Below are 26,225 nucleotides of genomic sequence, written 5' to 3'. Positions count from 1 at the left end.
AAGGGAGAGCTATGCTATCTTTGTTGTCATCTCTTCTTGTATAACTGAACCCATAATCATAATACAAGCAGTCCACTGTCAATGTTCCCAGGGCAGATGGGAGGTCTGGCTCCTCTATTCAGCAGGGTTGCCAACCGCCTACAAATTTACAGACAGTAAATTTGTAAGCGGTTGGCCACCCTGCTGAATAGACGGCATCCCCGCTATTCGGTTCTGTGTTTGCTTTGGGCACATTGTGTGCAGTTGCAGGGCACTTGCAGAGCAGCCCCGTTCACTTGAATAGGTTGCGATTGGCGGGCTGTAGCGCTCACCAACAGTGATAGGGGGTATAAATCCTGGCTGCGACTGCGAAGCAAAGCATCATGGCGGGGGCATGCCTATACGCCGCTGGCTGCTGCCTTTGCAGCTAAAGGGGGTAATGGTTGGGGGGAGGTAAAATCCAGATGTATTGCAGAGGTATACTGAATCTTTTTTCAGAAAGGAAAGAGGGCGCCCAAAGGACAAAAAAGGCTTTTTTACTGAATCTTTTTTTAACCCCCCAACATACACTTTAAAGTGGTTGTAAACCGTTGGTGATTAAAAAAAAATTAAAAAAAAGATTTCTTGCAAGGCAATGTCATAATGGGCTAGTATGCATCGCATCCTAGCCCATTATGATAGACTTACCTTAGAACGAAGCCCTCGAGCGACGCAATGTCACCACTGAGACGGCTGACATCTTCCCCCAGTCTTCCTTTCCCGGGTTTGCGGCCTCCGGCTACATGAGTGGATGGTGGAACAATGATGTCACTCCCGCGCATGCACACGGGAGCTGCCGTTTCTGGCATGGGCTCTGAAGGTCCGGCACTGTAAGCCAGACCTTCAGTGCTCACGTGCCGGTGACGTCACCGGCTGCATGCACTCTGAATATGTCTTAAACTGTGCAAGTTTAGGAGATATTCACAGTACCTTCACATAAGCGTTATTATAGGCTTACCTGTAGGTACAAGTGGTAGTACAGAGTTTACTACCACTTTAACCACTTAGGCCCTGGAAGGTTTCACCCCCTTCATGACCAGGCCATTTTTTGTGATATGGCACTGCGTTACTTTAACTGACATTTGTGCGGTCGTGCGACACTGTACACAAATAAAATGTGTGTCCATTTTTCCGGCACAAATAGCTTTCTTTTGGTGGTATTTGATCACCTGTATATTTTTTACTTTCTGCTATATAACATTCCCCAAAAAAATATATAAACAATTTCATTTATGCATCAGGCCAATACGTATTCTACATGTTTTTGGTAAAAAAAAAATCTCAATGAGCGTATATTGATTGGTTTGCGCAAAAGTTATAGCGTCTACAAACGATAGGATATTTTTATGGAATTTTTATTTTTACTATTAATGGTTACAATCAGCGATTTTTAGTGGGACTGCGACATTCCGGGTAACAGATCGGATGCGGAGTGACACTTTTAAGGGAACAGTGACACCAGGGGTGCTTTGCCTGGAGGAAGACAGAGATCTGTAATTCTGCTTAGCAAGAACACAAGATCGCCATCTTCTTCTCTCACAGAACGGCAGTCTGCCTTGTTTGCATAGGCAGACCAATGTTATGCCTCTCCAGAGAACGATTGGTGGATTCAGGCCTGCTGATTGGCTCCCACTGTGTTCAATCACAGCAGGAGCGGGTCGCCAGGGGCGCACGCATGCGCCCCAGACGCTAAGCCCGAAACCACGTACAGGTACGTGATTTTGCTCAGGAAGTCCGCCCTGCCACAGTGTATCTGTGTGGGGTGGTTAAAGTGGTTATAAACCCTTACATATACTCGGTGAAGTGACTGGCCTCAGGTGATACAGAGATGAAGCAAATCCTCCTACATAAGTTGTACCTGTTTAATCTACAACCGTCTTTCCACTACATCTATTAAAAGTGTTGAATTTACATAGGATCCCTCAGCTCTAAAAAGCAGGGGGCGGAGAGCTGAAGTTTAATCAGTGAGGAGAACTCTGAGAGCGGAACAGGAACAGAGCCGCGGCTGTCAATAAGCTGGAGGTCCTACCCCTGTCACCTTTTTTTTTTTCTCTTGGTGTCAGGAAAATTAGTCAGAAGGGACTCATACAGATAGCAGAGGAAGGAAGCGGCAGACAGAAATGACACTTAGTGCTCTGGACTGAGAGTAGTACACACTATAGAGGGATATGCTTTGTTCTTACTTCATGTCGGAGGTTTACAACCACTTAAAGCAGAAGTGAACCCATCCATAAAATGGTTTCCTATATGGCATGTGCTGGAAATGTAACACTCCCATTGGTTTAGCTCGCAACTAGGGATGCACCGAATGGGTTTTTTGGTGCCGAAACCGATACCGAAAATGAAAAATACACTAGGCCGAAAACCGAAACCGATACCGAAACAGCACCGATACCGAAAATGACTGTTTTTAAAAAATATTTTTATACAGGAGGTGGTCAGAGACTGGGGACATGGTGCAGGAGATGGTCAGAGACTGGGGACATGGTGCAGGAGATGGTCAGAGACTGGGGACATGGTACAGGAGATGGTCAGAGACTGGGGACATGGTACAGGAGATGGTCAGAGACTGGGGACATGGTACAGGAGATGGTCAGAGACTGGGGACATGGTACAGGAGATGGTCAGAGACTGGGGACATGGTACAGGAGATGGTCAGAGACTGGGGATTTGGTACAGGAGATGGTCAGAGACTGGGGACATGGTACAGGAGATGGTCAGAGACTGGGGACATGGTACAGGAGATGGTCAAAGACTGGGGACATGGTACAGGAGATGGTCAGAGACTGGGGACATGGTACAGGAGATGGTCAGAGACTGGGGATTTGGTACAGGAGATGGTCAGAGACTGGGGACATGGTACAGGAGATGGTCAGAGACTGGGGACATGGTACAGGAGATGGTCAGAGACTGGGGACATGGTACAGGAGATGGTCAGAGACTGGGGACGTGGTACAGGAGATGGTCAGAGACTGGGGACGTGGTACAGGAGATGGTCAGAGACTGGGGACGTGGTACAGGAGATGGTCAGAGACTGGGGACGTGGTACAGGAGATGGTCAGAGACTGGGGACGTGGTACAGGAGATGGTCAGAGACTGGGGACGTGGTACAAGAGATGGTCAGAGACTGGGGACGTGGTACAGGAGATGGTCAGAGACTGGGGGCGTGGTACAGGAGATGGTCAGAGACTGGGGACGTGGTACAGGAGATGGTCAGAGACTGGGGACGTGGTACAGGAGATGGTCAGAGACTGGGGACGTGGTACAGGAGATGGTCAGAGACTGGGGACGTGGTACAGGAGATGGTCAGAGACTGGGGACGTGGTACAGGAGATGGTCAGAGACTGGGGACGTGGTACAGGAGATGGTCAGAGACTGGGGACGTGGTACAGGAGATGGTCAGAGACTGGGGACGTGGTACAGGAGATGGTCAGAGACTGGGGACGTGGTACAGGAGATGGTCAGAGACTGGGGACGTGGTACAGGAGATGGTCAGAGACTGGGGACGTGGTACAGGAGATGGTCAGAGACTGGGGACGTGGTACAGGAGATGGTCAGAGACTGGGGACGTGGTACAGGAGATGGTCAGAGACTGGGGACGTGGTACAGGAGATGGTCAGAGACTGGGGACGTGGTACAGGAGATGGTCAGAGACTGGGGACGTGGTACAGGAGATGGTCAGAGACTGGGGACGTGGTACAGGAGATGGTCAGAGACTGGGGACGTGGTACAGGAGATGGTCAGAGACTGCAGACGTGGTACAGGAGATGGTCAGAGACTGCAGACGTGGTACAGGAGATGGTCAGAGACTGCAGAGGTGGTACAGGGGATGGTCAGAGACTGCAGAGGTGGTACAGGGGATGGTCAGAGACTGCAGACGTGGTACAGGAGATGGTCAGAAATTGCACACATGATACATGACACATGATACAATTGATACAATGCAGCCAGTGTCTCCCCTCATAGCAGCCAGTGTGTGTGTCCCCTCATAGCAGCCAGTGTGTGTGTCCCCTCATAGCAGCCAGTGTGTGTGTCCCCTCATAGCAGCCAGTGTGTGTGTCCCCTCATAGCAGCCAGTGTGTGTGTCCCCTCATAGCAGCCAGTGTGTGTGTCCCCTCATAGCAGCCAGTGTGTGTGTCCCCTCATAGCAGCCAGTGTGTGTGTCCCCTCATAGCAGCCAGTGTGTGTGTCCCCTCATAGCAGCCAGTGTGTGTGTCCCCTCATAGCAGCCAGTGTGTGTGTCCCCTCATAGCAGCCAGTGTGTGTGTCCCCTCATAGCAGCCAGTGTGTGTCCCCCCTCATAGCAGCTAACCTGTGAAGAGAAAACAGAAGAGAGAAGAGGAGAGTCGCCTCCGTCGCCTGTTTGATCACAGCAGGGGAACATCACAGCTTTCAGTTCAATAGCTGTGTGTTCCCGGCCGCGCGCCGTCACGTACAGCCCCTCCCCCTTGTGAGGGCACTTTGATAGACAGATCATCCGTCCAATCCTACGGGTGATCTGTCTATCAAAGTGCCCTGACAAGGGGGAGGGGCTGTACGTGATGGCGCGCGGCCGGGAACACACAGCTATTGAACTGAAAGCTGTGATGTTCCCGCGCTGTGGTCAAACAGGCGGCGGAGACGGCTCGCCTGCACTATAGCGTGATATAGCTCTTCATGATGGGCGCACCAGGGGCGGGGGCTCCATTATCGGCCGTTTTTCTCTTTCGGCAAATTGCCGAAAAGGGCATTTTCGGCCGATATGTTTCGGCGGCCGAAATTTCGGTGCATCCCTACTCGCAACCAAACTGTTAAACCATCCAATGGCTGGTGTCATAACTGATCACACATGCAGCATCCTGACAGTTGTGGAATAAACATTGGCAAAGATGGCCGCTTCCTTGGCTGAAAACGATGGGGGGGGGGGTTTACTTACACTTTAATCCTGATACAGAAGGACAGACAGATTGTGTTTGCTGTTATCCGCCCTGAGCTGGGGGTGTTCCAGCCTGACACCAGGCTGATGTTTCCGATCTAACAAGGAGGAAATGCAGCTGAATAACAGCACAATTAGTTGTCCTTGATAAAGGCTGATGTATTGTAAAAACCTGGTTCTGATTGGTTCTCTTTAACTTCTTGCGCTTGTTTTAATATGGTTAATAAATCAGTCCTCTAGATGAACGGCCTCTGCCTCCTCCCGTCACTCACAATAATGTGTTTGTGCCAAGTTGCTGCAGTCAGTGAGCAGCGGGTGGAGGAACCCCAAAGGAGTTGTCAATATTGGCGACATTTTGATTGTAGCGTGTCTGCAGAAATTTGTCTTCTACATAATATAGATGATGACAGGGCTTCCCATCTTCTCTGCTTGCTGCCTTTTTAACCTTGAAAAGCTAAATAATTTTCCTGGATTAAAATGATGGTAGGGGTGCGGAGTTGGCATGTTAGAAGGCAGCAGCGCTGTTAATGGTAAATGCCACCCTGCAATAGGCAGCCAGTTTCATGCCAAAGTTTAAAGCAGGGCTCCAGCTGACTACACTGTTGAAATGCATATACTGTATATGATTTGTCTCAACGTTTGTGATTCTGTTTAGCCGGGATTGTGACCTAACACTCCCATTCCCAGCCAAACAGCTTGGACGGATCCTTGATGTTCTCACTGTGACTTTCCTCAAAAATTACAGGTGCCGCTTAAAGTGGTTGTAAACCCTTACAAACCACTTTGACCTACAGGTAAGCCTAGATTAAGGCTTAAATGTAGGTCCAAGCAATATCTCCTAAACCTATATGGTTTAGGAGATATTTGCCCAAAAACGGGCACCGCTGTCTACGGCGCATGCACCGTAGACAGTGGCGCGCAGGCGCACTGAGCGCGGCATTTCCAAGAATGGAGCTGACGCGCGTGTCGACTCCCGTGCGCATGCGCGGGAGTGACGTCATCACGGCTTCGCCGAATGACAGCGGCGGAGCTGCGAGACGCCACCAGCAAGATGGATGCGGCGGACTACAGGGGACAGCGGTGACATCGCTGGCTCCTGTGTCAGGTAAGTGACACATAATGGGCTACTATGCGATGCATAGTAGTCCATTATGCTTTGCCTTTGCAGGGAATGAAAGAGGAAGTAAACCCATCAGGGTTTACTTCCTCTTTAAAGTGTTCCCAAACCCACAACAGAAAAATCATTCTGTATATGCAGTAAAGCATGCTTTTTATACTTAGTGTGAAACCTAAGGGGTTAATCATCTGCATTGTGTAAAAAGGCTGTTTGATCCTTCCTTCTCTGATCCTCCCCTTCCACTTTCTGCAAAACAGGTCTGTATAAGACAGTTACTGGAGGCACTGTGCACATGCTCAGTTTGGTGTGTATTGCTGGAGAGTTTTTTTTTTTTTTTCTTGGGAGGGTGCAAGTGATCAGCACAGGGCCAATCAGTACTGTTCAGACAGAGGGTCAGGGGTCCTGGATCCTGATAGGAAAACTCCTCCTATAAGCTTTAACTAGACACTAATAGAAGTTACAAGACTGCTGTATACTGCTGATGAGAGAAGGGATTTCTTTATTGTACATCATGGGACACAGAGCCATAGTAATTACTATGTGGGTTATAGGCCACCTTTAGGTGTGATGGACACTGGCACACCCTAAGACAGGAAATCCACTCCTATATAACCCCTCCCACTACTGGGAGTACCTCAGTTTTTTAGCCAGTGTCTTAAGTGTTGGAAACGAGTAAAGATGTGCTATGCTGAGCTCCACTGGAATATTCCTTGCTGGGGTAAGCTATGCAACCGGATCCATTCAAAGTGTCTTTTTAGGCTGAATTGAATGGGACCCAGGCCTCATGGCAGAAGAAACTAGGTTTAGCCTGTAACGCTTCTCTTTTTAGAGAGCTGGACCCTGGGATCCAGCGCTTTGTTTTTTTCAGCCATAAAGTTTTTTCCTGGCAGGGTGCTTTACGGGTCTAGGGGTGTGGATCCCCTGATAAAAAGGGGCCCCGGTCCCTGAAGGTTTTTTTTATCGGAGCCCACCGTGAGGGGTGAAGGTTGGGTCTGTTGGTTTTACCACAGAATCCCTGCCGTGGCATAAGGTAAGTGGAGATTCCTAAGGAATTTAAAATTTTCCTATGGATTGTCTCCTTTAAAAAGTAAATGTTGTCATGCCTAAAGTCACCACTGGGGGCTGTGTAGAGCATGTACCTGGTTCATGCTTTCCTTAGATCGCTCTGTGTCAGCAGAAGCTGCAGACTTTCCTCCGGCTAGCAGTCCCAGGCCTTCAGTAAGATGTGGGGGGGATTTCTTTGTAAAAACCCCCCCCCCCCCCCCCTTACCTGGATAGAAGGAGAAAGCCAGAACCATTCTCCACCGCCTCTGCACGGTGGTTTGCCACCAGCCCCCCCCCCCCTCCTCAAGCCATGCATGCCTTTCCTGTCCATTCATTGCTGGAACGGCTTATGTATTCTGAGTGGGATTACCCAGATGAGCGTTTTTTTCTCCCAAAAAGTTTTCAACACTTTATCCTGGAGGAAAAATTCACAAAAAAATGGGAGATACCAGCAATTGACGCTGCTTAATCCTCTGTACATAAAAGTTTGACTTGTCCAGTAGACAATTCTCAAATGCTTAGGGATCCAACGGATAAAAAATTGGAATTCCTGTTAAAAAAAAAACACATTTTCTCTGGCAGGTTCAGTGACTCAACCTGCAGTGGCAGCAATTGGTATATGTCAATCCTTGAAAGACCAGTTTAATAAGGTGCTTAAGGTTATCCCTGATCAACAGGCCCAGAATTTAGCCGAGCTACCAGATGCCTTATATTTTACAATAGACGCCATGAGAGATTCTATTCTTCAGGCCTCGCGCCTTACGCTTGGGCTGGTACATACCCTGTTTCCCCGAAAATAAGACAGTGTCTTATATTAATTTTTGCTCCCAAAGATGTGCTAGGTCTTATTTTCAGGGGATGTCTTATTTTTCCATGAAGAAAACATGTTACACATTTATTGTTGGAACAAAAAAAAGGTAATTTATTACCTGTATACATTACGGTAATACCGGTAGTTGTCATCACAAACCAGCATAACCAGACCATTATTTCCATGTACAACAATCTATGGTACATTTACTGATACAGTATTTACCGGTATGAACACAAAGTAAGATTTATTCAATGACAGTCATGTCATCATCTTCTGGAACATCATCATAACAATCCAAACCCTGAATTTCCTGGTGAATGTCTTGTGACTCCATTTCTTTCAGAATCAGTGTACCAAATCTCTCATGTTTAGCAATAGCACTGTCCTTAAGTGAGTACCGTATTTATTGGCGTATAACACGCACTTTTTTCCCCTTAAAAGCAGGGGAAAATCGTGGGTGCGTGTTATACGCCGATCCCCGAAATTCTGAGCCTCTGGGCGGCTTTCAGCCGCCTTCGGCTCTTCAAGGCGACTTTCGGCCGCCTTCGGCTCTTCTCGGCAGCTTTCGGCCGTTCTCGGAAGCTTTTGGCAGCCTTCAGCCGTTCTCGGAAGCTTTCGGCCGCTTTGGGCTCTTCTCGGCGGCCGAAAGCTTCCGAGAACGGCCGAAATCTGCCGAGAAGAGCCGAAGGCCCGCCGAGAACTACCGCACGCCGCCGAGATACACATCCGGCTCTGTATCTCGGCGGTGGCATTTTAAAAAAATAAAATAGACATGGCTGCAATGGGGGATAAGACTGCATAAGGCTGCAATGGGGGACAAGACTGCATAAGGCTGCAATGGGGGGACAAGACTGCACTGGTGGACAAGACTGCATAAGGCTGCAATGGTGGACAAGGCTGCAGATGACACTGATGGGCATATAAATGTAAGGTTTTTTTTTTCCCTTAAACTTCCCTCCTAAAAGTTTTTTTCCTTAAAATTCCCTCCTAAACTTGGGGTGCGTGTTATACGCCGGCGCGTGTTATACGCCGATAAATACGGTACTTCTTGTCAAGGTAGCCTGCTCGTAGTGCATTTGCAATGCAACTGTCAGTGATTTTCTCAACATGAATTCTTCACCCAAGTTACAACCTCTTGCAGTTTAGGTTTCACAAAGTTGCCACACTGATTTCTCTCCATTCTTTTTTCAATGTAGCCATTAATTTCCATGCGCAAATTGTCCTTGAATGGCTTGTTTATTGCAATGTCAAGAGTCTGGAGATAGGCCGTCATTCCTGCGGGAATCATTATTTGATCTATTCTTCTTTCGTGAAGAAATTTCTTCATGTCTTTAGCGTGGTGAGTGCTTGCTGCATCCCAGACTAGCAGACCTCTTTGGCTTCCTCGCATAACAAGCGGCATCATTAAATCGACCCACTTCTTTATAACTGCTTGTGTGGCCCAGGCCTTTTCAGTTTCAAGAATAAAAATGCACGAAACACGTTCAATCTTTTCCTTCTTGCCCTTAGAAATAATTAAAGGTGGTATTTTAGTGCCATCCAGACGAATTGCCAAAATACAGGTAACACGTGCACTTTTGTAAGCAGTGGAGGGAATGTACACTGAGGAGGCACCCCGCTGTTCAATTGTTGTTTGAGATGATTGGCCCATAAACACTGCAGTTTCATCCATAGCAATCATGTTGGAAAGATTGTATTTAGAGAAGTCAGCATCATCAATAAAAGACTTGAATGCAAGTGCTCCCTTAATAACTTGAGCATCTTCGAGCCTAAACAGTGTTGTGGATCTTCTTAACCACTTGCTTACTGGGCACTTAAACACCCTTCCTGACCAGACCAATTTTCAGCTTTTGGTGCTCTCACACTTTGAATGACAATTACTCAGTCATGCAACACTGTACCCAAATGAATTTTGTGTCCTTTTTTTCCCACAAATAGAGCTTTCTTTTGGTGGTATTTGATCACCTCTGGGGTTTTTATTTTTTGTGCTATAAATGAAAAAAGACCGGAAATTTTGAAAAAAAACGCATATTTCTTTGTTTCTGTGATAAAATTTTGCAAATTATAATTTTTTTTTTCATAAATTTTGGCCACAATTTATACTGCTACATATCTTTTTTTTTTTTTTTCTTTCAAAAGTTTTTTATTTTTTGATTACAGCAGTACAAAGCAATAGAAACATCAATGTACAGGATGAATTCGATGAGCGAAACAAGTTACAGAAATATAACTAACCAGCCATAAGGCCAAAAATGTTACTCAGTTCGTCAAGAAGAAACAAACACAAGAAAAAAAAAAAAAAAAAAAACAGTACACGTATGAGGCTAGAGTGGGAGTGAAAATAAGCTGTCTAAGCTGGATTTTCGTCAGATCCCATAACATAAAAGCTAGATAACAGATCATACAAAAGAACAGGGTGAAGGGGAGCAAGGAGGTGGAACATCCAGGGGAGAAATAACCTTCCCCACCCACCCGCAATGCAACACAGTAGAGCAAAGAACAAGAGACCTCCCCAGTCGCCCCTTACGGGAACTTGCTGCGACCGGGGACTCCCCCTGCCCATCCCCCCCCGCTAGCTATCAAGGCTCCACCCCAGTGTGGGAAACAAAGTAGATGGGACCACCAATGACTCCCCAGCCAACAGGACGGGGGGTTATCTTATTTAATTATTTCCACAGAAAGTGTAGCATAACTAAGTATGTAAAAGCCCCAGCACCATAAACCAAGTAACAATGGAGGAAGGAGGTAGAGGGATATACCCCCCCTCCCACCTGATCAACTATGTTACTAACCATGTTAAAACCAAAACCTAACCGGTATAGACCAGACATTAGCAAGAATAGAAGAAAGATAAAGATATCAATAAAGAAAAGAGAGCAGGGGAAAGTGAGCTAAAGTAAGAAAAAGGTAAGAAGTAGAAGAAAGGAGAAAAGAGAAAGAGGAGAGAAACCGAGAGAAGGTGGGACACCCAAAAGAACCATCAATTAGAGAAAGAGTAACCCGGGTAAAGTGGGATGTGGCAATATTTGGCCCAGGGTTCCCATATAAGCTCAAACCTACGCTTCTTGTCTTGTATGGTACTGACTATTTTCTCCTGTGCCATGATCCAGGAAACTTTATTTTTCACCGCAGAGAACGAAACTGTCGTTTTTTTCCAGTGGGCAGCTATTGTAATTCTCGTGCCTAAGAGGATGAAGAAGATCAGCGCTTGAGAATATTTGGAAATGCCTTCAATTTTGGGGTTTAATAATGCAACATCTGGCGTTTGGGGGATCTGGGCACGTGTAAGTTTGCGTAGCAGAGCAAAGGTCTTATTCCAAAGGCCCCTCAAACGTGGGCATGACCACCAGGTGTGGAGTAGGGTACCAATATGATTACATTGCCGAAAACATAACGGAGATGCGTCAGGATAAATTTTTGCAATAAGGTAGGGAACTCTGTACCATCTAAGAAGAATTTTGAGACTAGCTTCAATCAGAGACACATTCATAATGCCCTTATAGGACCGTTGGAGGCAGGAGAACCATTTGTCGCTCTCCCATTGCAAGTCTAGATCTTTCTCCCAAGCCTGGGCATAAGAAGGTTTCGACATAGCCGAGGCCAAGGATGAATAGATGATGGATATTCCTCCCCTCTGATCAACAACATCCGAGCACCATGTTTCATAATTTGTAACTTTAAGGGGGATTGATTTATCCGGCCATAAAGAATGGAGGAAGTGTGAGATCTGTGAAAAGCGGAACCTCTCCTCATTTGGCATTTCCAGTTTTTTGCGGCAGTAGGAAAGGGAGAAAGAAGGGACCTGAGGGGGTGAAATAATTCCCTATTCTAAATAAGCCTTTATTGAGCCACCATTTGAAAGCAAAAATATTCAATCCAGGAGGGAATTTAGGGTTATGAAAGATATGCGTCAGTGGGCGCCATGGAGAGATCAGGGCTGAATTTTTATACAAAAGGTCACACAGGGACAAGGAGTGAGAGCGAGTGGGGGCTAAAATTGGAGGTCTCATTTTGGTTGGAACTCCGATGAGATAGTCTAACGTGTGTCGAGGGACTGCTTGTCTCTCCATAGCAACTCAGTCAGGTTTGGTACCCCTAGCATAGACAATGGAAAACTGGGCTAGCCTCGCTGCTTGATAGTACCACCATATATTAGGTAGGGCAAGTCCCCCTTGAGATTTAAGACGATATAAGATATGTTTAGAGCATCTCCTACCTTTGGAACCCCAGATAAATTGTAGTATGCTGGATTGGATTTTATGTAACTGCGATTTGCGAATTGGGATAGGGAGAGCCCTAAATAGGTATAGGATACGTGGGAGGAAAGTCATTTTTATGGAATTAATGCGTCCTAGCCAAGAAAGCTCGAATTTGGACCAGGAGGACAGGTCAGCAGTGAGTGATTTAAAGGCAGCTGGGAAGTTCGCAGAGAAAAGGGTTTCGAATTTCGGCGTGAGGTTAATTCCTAGGTATGGGAAATGTGACGTGCACCAATGAATTGGAAAGTGGTTCTGAATATTCTGTAGTAACTCAGGAGGAACCGTGATATTTAAGGCTATGGATTTGGAGACATTAACATGGAGACCTGAAATTCTACTAAACTGGTCAAGCAGGGAGAGTATATTGGGCGTAGAGATTAGTGGGGACGTAACGAACATGAGGATATCATCCACAAATAGTGCGCATTTGTGTTCTTGTCCTCCGCAAAGGACACCTTTAATGTTAGGGTTATGCCTGATCGCTATGGCCAATGTCTCAATGGCGATAGCGAAAAGGATGGGGGAAAGTGTGCAACCTTGTCTTGTCCCCTTTTCAATGGGGAAAGGGTCAGAATAACAGCCTTGCAAACGAACCCGGGCAAGGGGGTTCGAGTACAAAGCTCGCAAGATCCCCAAAAATCGTGGGCCAAAACCCCAGTGCTCCAGGACCTTAAAAAGATAGGGCCAGGTTACTGTGTCGAATGCCTTTTGTAGGTCAATGGAGAGGAGGTAGCCTGCTTGCTGAGGGCCACCGTCCCATTGTGAATTGAGGAGGGAAATAATATCAATTGCTCTCCGAATTTGGTCTGGTCCCTGTCTCCCCGGGATGAAGCCCACCTGGTCTTTGTGGATGTAAAGTGCTATATAAGAAGAGAGCCTATTGGCTAAAACTTTCGTCAAGATTTTGAGATCGTTATTTATTAAAGAGATCGGGCGATAATTAGATACTAAAGATGCATCTTTGCCCGGTTTGGGAATGACTGAGATATAGGCCAGGTTCAGGGCTCCATCCAGGGGAGATTCGGATCTAATATGGTTGAAAAATCGGACCATATATGGGATGAGTTGAGTCGAAATTTTTTTATAGTATGCTACCGAGAAGCCATCAGGGCCTGGAGCTGATTGTGTTTTAAGCTGTTTAATAACCTGAGTAACTTCCGCCTCCGTAACCGGGCTATCCATGAGATCAGAGTGTTCCTTAGAGAGTTTCGGAAGAGGAAGATTACTCAGAAAATCAACTATGTGAGTAGGAGAGTCAATAGTGTCATTTTTATAAAGTGAGGTGTAGTATTCCTGAAATGCTTTCATAATCTTGCACGGGTTTTGGGTAAGATCTCCAGTTGGCATGCGTATCCTAGGGAAGTGAACAGATCGAGGTTTAGGAGACAATTTCGCCGCCAGTTTAGTACCAATCTTGTCTTTTTGGAAATAAAAACGGGCACCAGACCAGCGAAGCTGTTTTTCAGCCTCCGTGGTTAAAGCTAGATTTAAGGCTACTCGAGTGGATTCAAGGGATTCCAAAGAAACCTTGGTGGGGTTTCGTTTATGAGATTTACTGAGTGCTTGAAATGACCTTTTGGAGGTCGGAAATAACCGCTGCTCTCTCTCTCTTTAGTCGTGAGGTGATCTGAATAATTTTCCCCCTAATCACCGCCTTATGGGCGGCCCAGAGGGTGTCTGGGGATATAGATGCAGTATTATTGATGCGGAAATATTCTAAAATTTCGTGCGCAAGGATTTCACATTGTGCCGGATCACTTAAAATGCTTTCATTAAGCCTCCAGGTGAAATGCTTGGGAGAGTTATGAGAACGGAGTAGAAAAAGAACAACTAGAGAGTGATCGGAAAGGGAGGTGTCCCTGATGACTGCTTTCTGAGCCTCAGGAATGTTTTGTGATTGAATAAATATATGATCTATCCTAGAATAGAGGCGATGAGGGGCAGAGTAGTGTGTATAATCTTTAGATCTTGGGTTTAATTCCCTCCAAATGTCCACCAGGCCCAGGGCCCGAAGAGAAGAGGCTATTTTGGTACTTTGCTTTGGGGGCCTCCGTGTATTAGGGCTGCCAGAGCCTGATTTATCCAGAGAGTGATCGAAAGGAATATTCGTGTCACCACCCATAATAACTTTACCTTCCAGCTGAGGGCCGATGGAGGACATCATGGAGGCAAAAAAGGAAGCCTGGCCTTTATTAGGGGTGTAGTAAGAGACTACGGAGTAGTGTACGCCGTCTATCGTGCCTTTAACCAAAATATATCTGCCTAATTGATCCCTCACCACTTCTGAAGGGGAAAATTTTAGATGTTTTCTGAAACAGATGGCTACTCCCTTCGTCTTATTCTGTGCATTGGATAAAAAAAACTGAGGGTATGAGCCATGCAAGAAGGGAGGGTTATAAGAAGATGGGAAATGGGTTTCCTGTAAAAGGAGTATGTCAAGTCCCTGGGAACTGTAGTGGTTGAACAATTTGCGCCGTTTAACAGGCGAGTTCATCCCTTGGACATTATGAGAGGCAATCTTTAGTGGGACCAGATTAGTAGTGTCAGAATGCATCGATCAGAAGGGGAGCAACACGCAACATCAACATTATAGACCTTACCGAAACTAATAGTAGGGAACGGGAGAGCTCAAAAGGTGCAGACCTCGGGTGAACAGGGAACATCTGGTGGTCAGCAACCACAGTGCAGGGTGTCCCACCGACACGAAAGAAGAAGGAGAAGAGGAAGGAAAAAGAAACTATAAGAGAAAAAAAACATAGGTTAGTATTGACAGTCTGGTCATTCAAACAAATAGTAAAACAATGAAATCCTGCGAGAACAAGCATCGGGTATGAGTAACTCATTTCTGGATTAGCAAAAAAGTGAAAAAAGAGAAAAAAGAAAATCACAAAATTATGTGAAGCAAACAACAATAAAAGTAAATTAAATAGATGAAAAGATAAAAAAAAAAGCAATAAGCACCGAAAATAAAAAAGGGTGCGGCTTAGGTGTTAACCAAGATCTCATGTGGGGAAGGACAGCCGCCGTCCTTGCCCCTAGGATCTCCCTGCCCTGGGGTCTACCCAAGGGAGGGTCAAAAGTGGTCTCCAGGTGGGCCCAGGAAAACAATCAGGGGCCCACTCTGAAGCACAGGGAGGCGAAGTGCAGCCGCTCCAGCCATTCCGCCTAAAACAGGGGGATATGGGAAGAGAGGGGCCTAAAACATGTTGAAAAAAAACCACACAAAATACAGAAACAAAAAAAATTCTGAGGATACTTAAATGAACCACCGGAAGAACTAGGGCTGAAAAATGAGCACGCCCTTTCAATAAAATCAAAAAGAAGAGTTTTTGAGTTCGCTTTAGGGTGGACGACCGTCTTTAGAGCGTTTTGCTTGCTGCTTTTGCCATAGAGGTTGGATGGGGCTAGAAGGAGGAGGGCGTTTGGCCGACGTTGGGTTCCTTGAATCAGGTGTCGAAGCGGGAGAATGGGATATGAGGCCCAGTCGAAGAAAGAGGCGTTCCCCTTCCACTAAGTTGGAGAAGCTGTAAGGTTTGTTCTGAAATGAGAAGTTCAGGCGCAATGGAAAGGACCATCTGTAAGTAATTGATTTTTGCATCAGGACTTGTAAGAGGGGCTTGAGTGATCTCCGTTGCTGTATTGTGTACGGTGAAAGGTCAGCGAAAAGTTGTATCGGATGACCCTGGATGGAAAGGTTTTCGGTGACTCTGGCTTTGCGCATGACCTCCTCCTTTACACCAAAGAAATGAGGTTTCACCACAATGTCCCTAGGAAGGCCATCTTGTCGTGGGGATTGAAGAGCTCGATGGGCTCGGTCCAGCTCCAGGCGGTGGTCAGGAATGTCAGGGATCAGAGTTTTGATGAACGCACGAACAATCTTGTCTGTGTCTTTAAATGATTCCGGGAGGCCTCTGAGCCTAAAATTGTATCTGCGAGATCTATTCTCGAGGTCATCTATTTTCGAGTATGCAAAGTCCAGTTGTTCATGTAGGTCCTGAATCCTGTCAGTATTTTGATTAGCCACAGCTGCCATTTGGTCTGTTTTAAATTCAATAGCTTCAATTCTGGTTCCCAAATGGAGAAGATCAGCCTGAATGGTGGATGTAATTTGAGCAGCAGTTTGGGCCAATCCTCTGGCTAACATCTCAGAAAAGGTGTTCATCAGAGAAGATAGATCATGAGGGGAATGCTGGGCAGTATTAGGGCGAATACTATGGTGATCAGGGGTATTGATGATGTCCTCCATGGGTGAGGTGGGGGGCCCATCCAGCACTCTACTCAATAGCGACTCTGTGGACGCAGGGGACAGAAATGGCTGAGCCAGATTATCACTCACAGTCTGAGGATGATGTCCCTCCGTTAGTGTGTCCCAGCCTTGCATCTCCGCGGCGGATTGGCCTGGATTCTGAGGTAGGCTTCGCGGGGAAATGGCGGCCGCCATCTTGGCACGATCTGAGGCCTGAGCTCCGGGGTCGAGTTGACGGGATAAATCCCGTCTGGCGGAGCCGCCGGGCATACGAACGGGTTCCCCGGAGCTTCGTGCGGGCGGTGGAGCGATCCGGCCGGCTTTCTTCCGCTAGTGTTCGCTCTGGCGGGCGTATCAGGCTGGAGCGGAGCGGAGCTCTCAGGGGAAGCGTCCGTCCATCGAGGTGCCGCGCATGCGCCTCCACTGCTACATATCTTTGGTAAAAATAACCCAAATTAGTGGATATTATTTGGTCTTTGTGAAAGTTAGAGAGTCTACAAGCTGTGGTGCGAATCGCACAAAATTGATCACACCTGATGTACTGGTGGCCTATCTCATTTCTTGCAACCCGAACAAGTCAGGAAAGTACAAATACCCCCCAAATGACCCCTTTTTTGAAAGTAGACATTCCAAGGTATTTACTAAGATGCATGGTGAGGTTTTTGATGTTGTCATCCTTTTCCCACAATTCTTTGCAAAATAAAGATTTTTTTTTTTTTTTTCTCACAAAATTTTCAATGTAATAGGTTATTTCTCTCACATGGCATGTGTATACCACAAATGACACCCCAAAATACGTTCTGCTACTCCTTCTGAGTATTACGATACCAAATGTGTGAGACTTTTACACAGCCTGGCCACATACAGAGGCCCAATATTGAAATGGCACCATCAGGCGTTCTAGGAGCATAAATTACACATTTCATTTCTCAACCACCTATTACATTTTTGAAGGCCCTGGAGCACCAGGACAATGGAAATGCCCACAAAGTGACCCCATTTTGGAAAGCTAACACCCCAACGTATAATCTATGAGGCATATTAAGTCGTTTGGTTCATTTTTTTTCCAGAAGTTTTGGGAAAATGTGGGAAAAAAAATGAAAACGCATTTTTTTTTATGCAAAGTTGTCCATTTATAAGATATTTCCAACACATAGCATGTACATAGCAAAAATGACACCCCAAAATACGTTCTACTACTCCTCCTGAGTATAACGATACCAAATGTGTGAGACTTTTACACAGCCTGACCACATACAGAGGCCCAATATTGAAATAGCACCATCAGGCGTTCTAGGAGCATAAATTACACATCTTATTTCTCAACCACCTATTACAGTTTTGAAGGCCCTGGAGCACCAGGACAATGGAAATGCCCACAAAGTGACCCCACGTGGCACTGACCCCACGTGGCACTGACCCCACGTGGCACTGGAGGCAGATGGCACTGGAGGCAGATGGCACTGGAGGCAGATGGCACTGGAGGCAGATGGGGCTGGCAGATGGGGCTGGCAGATGGGGCTGGCACTGGCAGATGGCACTGGCAGATGGTGCTGGCTATTTGCTCTGGCTAATTGCTCTGGCAAATGGCACTGCGGCTGGCAGATGGCGCTGGCAGGTGGCACTGGCAGGTGGCACTGGGGCTGGCGGCACTGGGGCTGGCGGCACTGGGGCTGACGGATGGCACTGGCGCTGGCAGGTGGCGCTGGCAGGTGGCACTGGCGCTGGCAGGTGGCGCTGGCAGGTGGCGCTGGCAGGTGGCACGTGGCACTGGGGCTGGCGGCACTGGGGCTGGCGGCACTGGGGCTGACGGCACTGGGGCTGACGGATGGCACTGGCGCTGGCAGGTGGCAGGTGGCACTAGCAGGCGGCACTGGTGGTGGCAGGTGGCACTGGCAGGTGGCACTGGCGGCACTGGGGCTGGGGCTGACGGATGGCACTGGCGCTGGCAGGTGGCACTGGCGCTGGCAGGTGGCACTGGCGGCACTGACGGCACTGGGGCTGACGGATGGCACTGGCAGGTGGCACTGGCAGGTGGCACTGGTGCTGGCAGGTGGCACTGGGGCTGACGGCACTGGCGGCACTGGGGCTGACGGGCGGCACTGGGGCTGACGGGCGGCACTGGGGCTGACGGACGGCACTGGGGCTGGCGGGCGGCACTGGGGCTGGCAGGTGGCGCTGGCAGGTGGCGCTGGCGGCACTGGCGCTGACGGCACTGGGGCTGACGGCAGGCGCTGGCAGGTGGCACTGGCGGCACTGGCATTACTGGCAGATGGCACTGGGCTGACAGATGGCACTGGGCTGACAGATGGCACTGGTGCTGGCAGGTGGCGCTGGCAGGTGGCACTGGCAGGTGGCGCTGGCAGGTGGCACTGGCAGGTGGCACTGGCAGGTGGCACTGGCGCTGGCAGGTGGCACTGGCAGGTGGCACTGGCGCTGGCAGGTGGCACTGGGGCTGGCGGCACTGGGGCTGGCGGCACTGGGGCTGGCGGATGGCACTGGGGCTGACGGATGGCACTGGCGCTGGCAGGTGGCACTGGCGCTGGCAGGTGGCACTGGCGCTGGCAGGTGGCACTGGCAGGTGGCACTAGCAGGCGGCACTGGTGGTGGCAGGTGGCACTGGCAGGTGGCACTGGCGGCACTGGGGCTGACGGATGGCACTGGCGCTGGCAGGTGGCACTGGCGCTGGCAGGTGGCACTGGCAGGTGGCACTGGCACTGGCAGCACTGACGGCACTGGGGCTGACGGCACTGGGGCTGACGGATGGCACTGGCAGGTGGCACTGGCAGGTGGCACTGGCAGGTGGCACTGGTGCTGGCAGGTGGCACTGGGGCTGACGGCACTGGGGCTGACGGGCGGCACTGGGGCTGACGGGCGGCACTGGGGCTGACGGGCGGCACTGGGGCTGACGGGCGGCACTGGGGCTGACGGGCGGCACTGGGGCTGACGGGCGGCACTGGGGCTGACGGGCGGCACTGGGGCTGACGGGCGGCACTGGGGCTGACGGCAGGCGCTGCCAGGTGGCACTGGCGGCACTGGCACTACTGGCAGATGGCACTGGGGCTGACGGCAGGCGCTGCCAGGTGGCACTGGCGGCACTGGCACTACTGGCAGATGGCACTGGGGCTGACGGCAGGCGCTGCCAGGTGGCACTGGCGGCACTGGCACTACTGGCAGATGGCACTGGGGCTGACAGATGGCACTGGGGCTGACAGATGGCACTGGGGCTGACAGATGGCACTGGGGCTGACAGATGGCACTGGGGCTGACACATAGATCGCTCTCCCTCCTCACACGCTGTCTCTGTGTGAGGAGGGAGAGACACGGCAATGGGAGATGATCTCATATGTTTACATATGAGATCATCTCCCATTGGCAGCTGCGATCTCGCTGTGAACGGCCGCTTTGATTGGCCGTTCACGGCGATCTGTATTTGCCTGTCTCCGGGAGACACGGCAAATACAATACTTCCGCGATGCGCGCCCCCGCCGTGCGCATTGCGGAAGTAAACACCAGGCCGTCCAGGGACGGCCAGGCGAAGGAAGCCGCCCGCTCTAAGGCCGTCATTCGGCTATAGGGCGGGCGGGAGGAGGTTAAAGACAGTTCACTTCGCTGAAGGAAATTATCCAGCCGGTGTTGTGATGCTTTGAAGTTTTCAGGGGTTATATCAAACTGTGGTGCTATTGCAAGGGCAAATTCTTGAATCTGAGCCCTATTCACAACCAAAGCCTTTGCTCTCCTGTCAACAACCCATTCACAGATCAGGTCTTCCAGCTTGGAAAATAATGGTTGACGACCTGATCCACACTTGCGCTTTTTAGCATTTCCCTTGTCCACTTGTTCAATGAGGTTACCATACTCTGCTTGCCATTTTCGGACCAATCGGATATTCAACATCTTCTCTTTGCAGAAAGCATTAAGATTTTGGCCCCGGCAGTCTTCTACGATTTCTTTCTTGTACTCCATGGAGTAGCTCTTTCTTTTTGCGCTCATGTCTACGGGTAAAAATATACCAGCACTGTTTACCAGTTACCAAATTACCATTTTAGTACCCCTTCTGATCCTCCTGTGCCATTTTGATTCCTCACCCCTTATGATCCTCCTGTGCCATTTTGATCCCCCCTTCTAATCCACCTGTGCCATCTTGATGCCCCCCTTCTAATCCACCTGTGCCATTTTGATTCCCCCCCATTTTGATCCCCCCTTCTAAACCCTCCTGTGCAATTTTGATTTCCCCCCTTCTGATCCTCTTGTGCCATTTTGATCCCCTCCTTCTAATCCACCTGGGCCATCTAGATTCCCCCTTCTGGTCCTCCTTTGCCATTTTGATTGCTCCCTCCTTCTAATCCACCTGTGCCATCTTGATTCCCCCCTTCTAATCCACCTGTGCCATTTTGATTCCTCCCCCCTATTTTGATCCCCACTTCTGATCCTCTTGTGCCATTTTGACCCCCCCTTCTAATCCACCTGTGCCATCTTGATTCCCCCCTTCTGATCCACCTGTGCAATTTTGATCCCCCCCCCCTTTCTGATCCTCCTGTGCCATTTTGATCCCCCCCTTCTAATCCACCTGTGCCATCTTGATCCCCCCCTTCTAATCCAAATGTGCCATTTTGATTCCCCCCCTTCTGATCCTCTGCCATTTTGATCCCCCCTTCTAATCCACCTGTGCCATCTTGATCCCCCCCCTTCTAATCCACCTGTGCCATTTTGATTCCCCCCCTTCCGATCCACCTGTGCCATTTGACCCCCCTCAAATCCACCCTGTGAGCCCCCCACCCCCGTGTGGATTATTTATCCTCTCCCCTTCAATGTGCCCGACTCCTGCCCCGCACAACTCCGTCAGGGCAGAGCATCAGGCGGCAGAAGGCGTCAGCTTGTCCTGACCGCAGAGTGGACTCTCTGATGGTGACGTCACTCGCCACCGATACGGTCCAGAGGAGTCAGACTCCTTACGGTACCGTAGCTTTTGGCCTTATTATCGGGGAGGCCTTATGTTTGGTGGAGGTCTTATTATTGGGGGGATGCCTTCTATTTCTGCAAGAGGGAAACCTGGTGGTAGTTCTTAATTTCGGAGGATGTCTTTCGGGGAAACACGGTATGTGTAGAATACTATGGTTGAAAAATTGGTCAGCCGAAGCGCCTTGCAAAAAGCTCCTGGCTAGTTTTCCTTTCCGCAGTGAATGGCTGTTTGGGGATAATTTGATAAATACATCCCAAAAATTTCTAGTGGGAAAAGTTAGGAAAAGGAGTAAATGTATTTCATTTAACCACTTGCCGACCGCCGCACGACGATGTACGTCGACAGAATGGCACGGGCAGGCATATGGGCGTACCTGTACGTCCCTGCCTTCCCGCGGGTGGGGGGCCCGATCGGGCCCCCCCCCCCGGTGCCTGCGGCGGTCGGTATTCGTTCGGGAGCGATCCGGGATGAGGGGGCGGCCATTCATTCATGGCCACCCCCTCGCGATCGCTCCCGACGAATGGAAATGCTCCGTGACATCACTTCCTCTCCTGTAATGTAAACACAGGAGAGGAAGTGATGTAATCTCTCCTCCGTGTCGGTATTTTTCGTTCCGGCACCGAGGAGAGAGGATCGGTGAGTTGCACCAACACTACACAATACAGTAGAACATGCCAGGCACACTCACACCCCCCCTTCACCCCCCGATCACCCCCCCAATTACCCCTGCCCCCCCAGTCACAGTGACACCAATTGCATTTTTTTAAATTTTTTATTTTTTTTGCATTGGTGTCATTTGTGACTGTAATAACTGTTAGGGCAGTTAGGGTTAGCCCCCTTTAGTTCTAAGGTACCCCCCTAACCCCCCCCAACAAAGGTTTAACCCCATGATCACCCCCCGTCGCCAGTGTCACTAAGGCTGGGTTCACATTGCAGCGGTTTATGAGAACGGATGTGATCCGCACCGCACTGCAGTGCAAATCACATCCGATCTCTGTGCGATTCGAGTTCAGCCATACAGATAGTATGGCTGAATTTGCGCCGCACCCGCCGCAAATTCGCACGGGACCCTTTTTTTGGTCCGCAGCAGAATCGGATCGCATGGGTGTTCACACCATGCGATCCGAGTTTGCAGATCGCACTGCGATATGCGAACTGATCTGGGGGTGTCATTAACATTTCACTGACACTCCCAGCAGTTCGCATAGGGCAGTGTGAACTGCCGCCGGGAGGCATGCGATGCGGGAACCCGCCGCGGATTCGTGGCGTTCCTGCATCGCTCCAGTGTGAACCCAGCCTAATAAGCGATCGTTTTTCTGATCGCTGTATTAGTGTCACAGGTGACGCTAGTTAGGCAGGTAGGTATTTAGGTTCGCCGCAGCTTTTTATAGCGCCAGGGACCCCCATATACTACCGCATAAAGCCCCCTGATTGCCCCCTAGTTAACCCTTTCACCAGTGATCACCATATAACTGTTACAGGTGACGCTGGTTGGTTAGTTATTTTTTTATAGTTTCAGGGCACCTGCCATTTATTACCTAGTCTCACTAGTGTACCCCTAAATTTAGGGGTGTCTACTTTCCAAAATGGGGTCATTTGGGGGGGGTTTGTGCCATCTTGGCATTTTATGGCCTTCAAAACTGTAACGCCCTTAGAAAGCCTGAAGGCGGTGCTTGGTTTTCGGGGCCCCGTACGCGGCTAGGCTCCCAAAAAGTCCCACATATGTGGTATCCCCGTACTCAGGAGAAGCAGCAGAATTTATTTTGGGGTGTCATTTCACATATGCCCATGGCATGCGTGAGCAATATATCATTTAGTGACAACTTTGTGAAAAAATTCAATAAAAAAAAAAAGTTTGTAATTTTCCCGCAACTTGTGGCAAAATATAAAATATTCCATGGACTCAACATGCCTCTCAGCAAATAGCTTGGGGTGTCTACTTTCTAAAATGGGGTCATTTGTGGGGGTTTTGTGCCATCTTGGTATTTTATGGCCTTCAAAACTGTAATAGGTAGTGAGGAGTAAAGTCAAATATTTACGCCCTTAGAAAGCCTGAAGGCGGTTCTTGGCTTTCGGGGCCCCGTGCGCGGCTAGGCTCCCAAAAAATCCCACACATGTGGTATCCCCGTACTCAGGAGAAGCAGCAGAATTTATTTTGGGGTGTCATTTCACATATGCCCATAGCATGTGTGAGCAATATATCATTTAGTGACAACTTTGTGTAAAAAAAAAAAATATATATATTTTTTTGTCATTATTCAATCGCTTGAGGCAAAAAAATTAAAATATTCAATGGGCTCAACATGCCTCTTATCAATTTCCTTAGGGGGTCTACTTTCCAAAATGGGGTCATTTGGGGGGGTTTGTACTGCCCTGCCATTTTAGCACCTCAAGAAATGAGATAGGCAGTCGTAAACTAAAAGCTGCGTAAATTCCAGAAAACGTACCTTAGTTTGTAGATGTGACAACTTTTGCGCAAACCAATAAATATACAGTTATTGACTTTTTTTTTACCAAAGACATGTGGCTGAATACATTTTGGCCTAAATGTATGACTAAAATTGAGTTTATTGGATTTTTCTAATAACAAAAAGTAGAAAATATCATTTTTTTTCAAAATTTGCGGTCTTTTTACGTTTATATCGCAAAAAATAGAAATCGCAGAGGCAATCAAATACCATCAAAAGAAAGCTCTATTTGTGGGAAGAAAAGGACGCAAATTTTGTTTGGGTACAACATTGCATGACCGCGCAATTACCAGTTAAAGCAGCGCAGTGCCAAATTGTAAAAAGACCTCTGGTCATTGACCAGCAAAATGGTCCGGTCTGAAAGTGGTTAAACGAGTGCCTTCTCCAGTGCCAGGGGCTTCAGCCTCCAGGCAGTCACAATGGCCTCCACCATCAGGTTGAAGAGGTCAACCTCAGGGACAAAAGAAGTCCTGGGGGAGATAACCTACAAAACAAAATACTAAAGCCTCCTTATGAAGGGGTGCCCCTGCTCGCTCGAGTGGGGGGAAGACTTCTGCAGATCTCAAGGGTCTGGCAGGGAGAGTATCGGGACAAATGGGTGACTTCCACAATAGATCTAGGGTACAAGCTAGAGTTCTGAGATTCCCAGTCTCCTCATTTTCTCAGATCAAACATTCCCAAGGATACAGAGAAAAAGTTGTCTCTCTTTCAAGCATTGTACTGTCTTTTGACTCAAAAAGTGATCTCGGTGGTCCCCATGCAAGAGCAGGGATTGGGGTTTAATTCAAACCTTTTCACGGTGCCAAAACCAAATGGAGATGTCAGACCCATTCTTGATCTCAGAGATCTAAACCGGTTCCTGAATATCCACTCTTTTCGCAAGGAGGAGAACTTCTGGCGTCAAACAACATCAAGGATGCATACCTCATGTGCTGATTTTCCCCGCTCACCAGAAATATCTACGTTATGAGGTAGAAAATCTTCATTTTCAGTTTGTAGCTCTACCTTTCGGTCTAGCTACTGCACCTTGAGTGTTTACAAAGGTCCTGGCCCCTCTTCTAGCCAGATTAAGGGCCCAAGGTATAACCATTATAGCTTATCTAGACGATCTGCTCTTGAAAGACCAGTTGGTAGCCCGCTTTAGAACAAAGTATGGTCACCATAGTCCAGGGGTTGACAAATTTGCTTGGAATCTAGGAGCCAGCTAAAAAAGTTAGGAGCCAGGTCCGTGACGGCGATCTGGACCTGTCCCTGGCCTGACATGGAGACGAGTGATGGGAAGATAGCCCCCACCCCCCCACCTGTCTCCAAGTCATTGCCCATAGCTCTTAGAGGGACATTTTATTTGTTTTATTTTTTTCAAATGACGATTTTTTTTTAAATTGCATTTTAGTGTAAATATGAGATGTGAGGTCTCTCTGACCCCAGATCTCATATATAAGAGGACCTGTCATGCTTTTTTCTATTACAAGGGATTTTTACATTCCTTGTAATAGGAATAAAAGTGATACACTTTTTTTTTAAAAGAACAGTGAAAAAATAAAAGTTTAAAATAAAGAAAAAAAAAAAATTTTTAAATGCGCCCTGTCTCGCCAAGCTTGCGTGCAGAAGCGAACGCATATATGAAAGCAATGTTCAAACCACACATGTGAGGTATCGCTGCGATCGGTAGAGTAAGAGCAATAATTCTAGCCCCAGACCTTCTCTGTAACTCAAAACGTGCAACCTGTAGAATTTTTTAAACGTCGACTATGGAGATTTTAAAGGGTAAAATTTTGTCGCCATTCCATGAGCGGGCGCAATTTTAAAGCATGACATGTTGGGTATCAATTTACTCAGCGTAACATTATCTTTCACAATATAAAAAAAAAATTGGGCTGACTTTACTGTTGTCTTTTTTTTAATTAAATTAATTATTTTTCCCCAAAAAAAGTGCGCTTGTAAGTCCGCTGTGCAAATATGGTGTGACAGACATTATTGCAACGACCACCATTTTACTCTAGGGTGTTAGAATAAAAAAAAAAAAAAAAAAAAGCGTATATATATATATATATATATATATATATATATATATATATATATATATATATATATATATATGTGTTTAGGTGTTCTAAGTAAATGAAAGGAGATATCTCCATTAGCATTGCTGGTTGTAATTCCAACGGCCACCACAAGAGGGCGCCAGATTCCAGAAGGAATAGGATCACAGAAGGCTTCAAAGCCGGGGGCTCAATTACCGGCCGCCGGCGGCGCGGCCCGACGCAATCACGCCGGGGGACCACGGAGACAGGATACCCCCAGCTGTGCTGCCCCAGGCGCCAATCGCTAATTCTAGTCGCCAATGCGACCTGCCGCCCGGGTTTTGTCGAGCCCTGCCA

At 48.1% G+C, this 26,225-nt stretch overlaps 1 protein-coding gene across 5 annotated transcripts in view; it reads left to right on the top strand.

Moving 5' to 3' along the window:
• PHF14 (PHD finger protein 14) overlaps positions 1–26,225 on the top strand; it is a 421,390-nt gene that overhangs the window by 31,301 nt on the left and 363,864 nt on the right. The gene's annotated exons all lie outside the window — the stretch shown is intronic.

The sequence above is a fragment of the Lithobates pipiens genome, unplaced genomic scaffold, assembly GCF_037356315.1.
Source record: "Lithobates pipiens isolate NorthernLeopardFrog02 unplaced genomic scaffold, aLitPip1_a1.2 Scaffold_19, whole genome shotgun sequence".
In the NCBI taxonomy this organism is placed as follows: Eukaryota; Metazoa; Chordata; class Amphibia; order Anura; family Ranidae; genus Lithobates; species Lithobates pipiens.
Note: the sequence above shows the minus strand (reverse complement) of the source record. Positions and strands in the feature narration are given on the sequence as shown.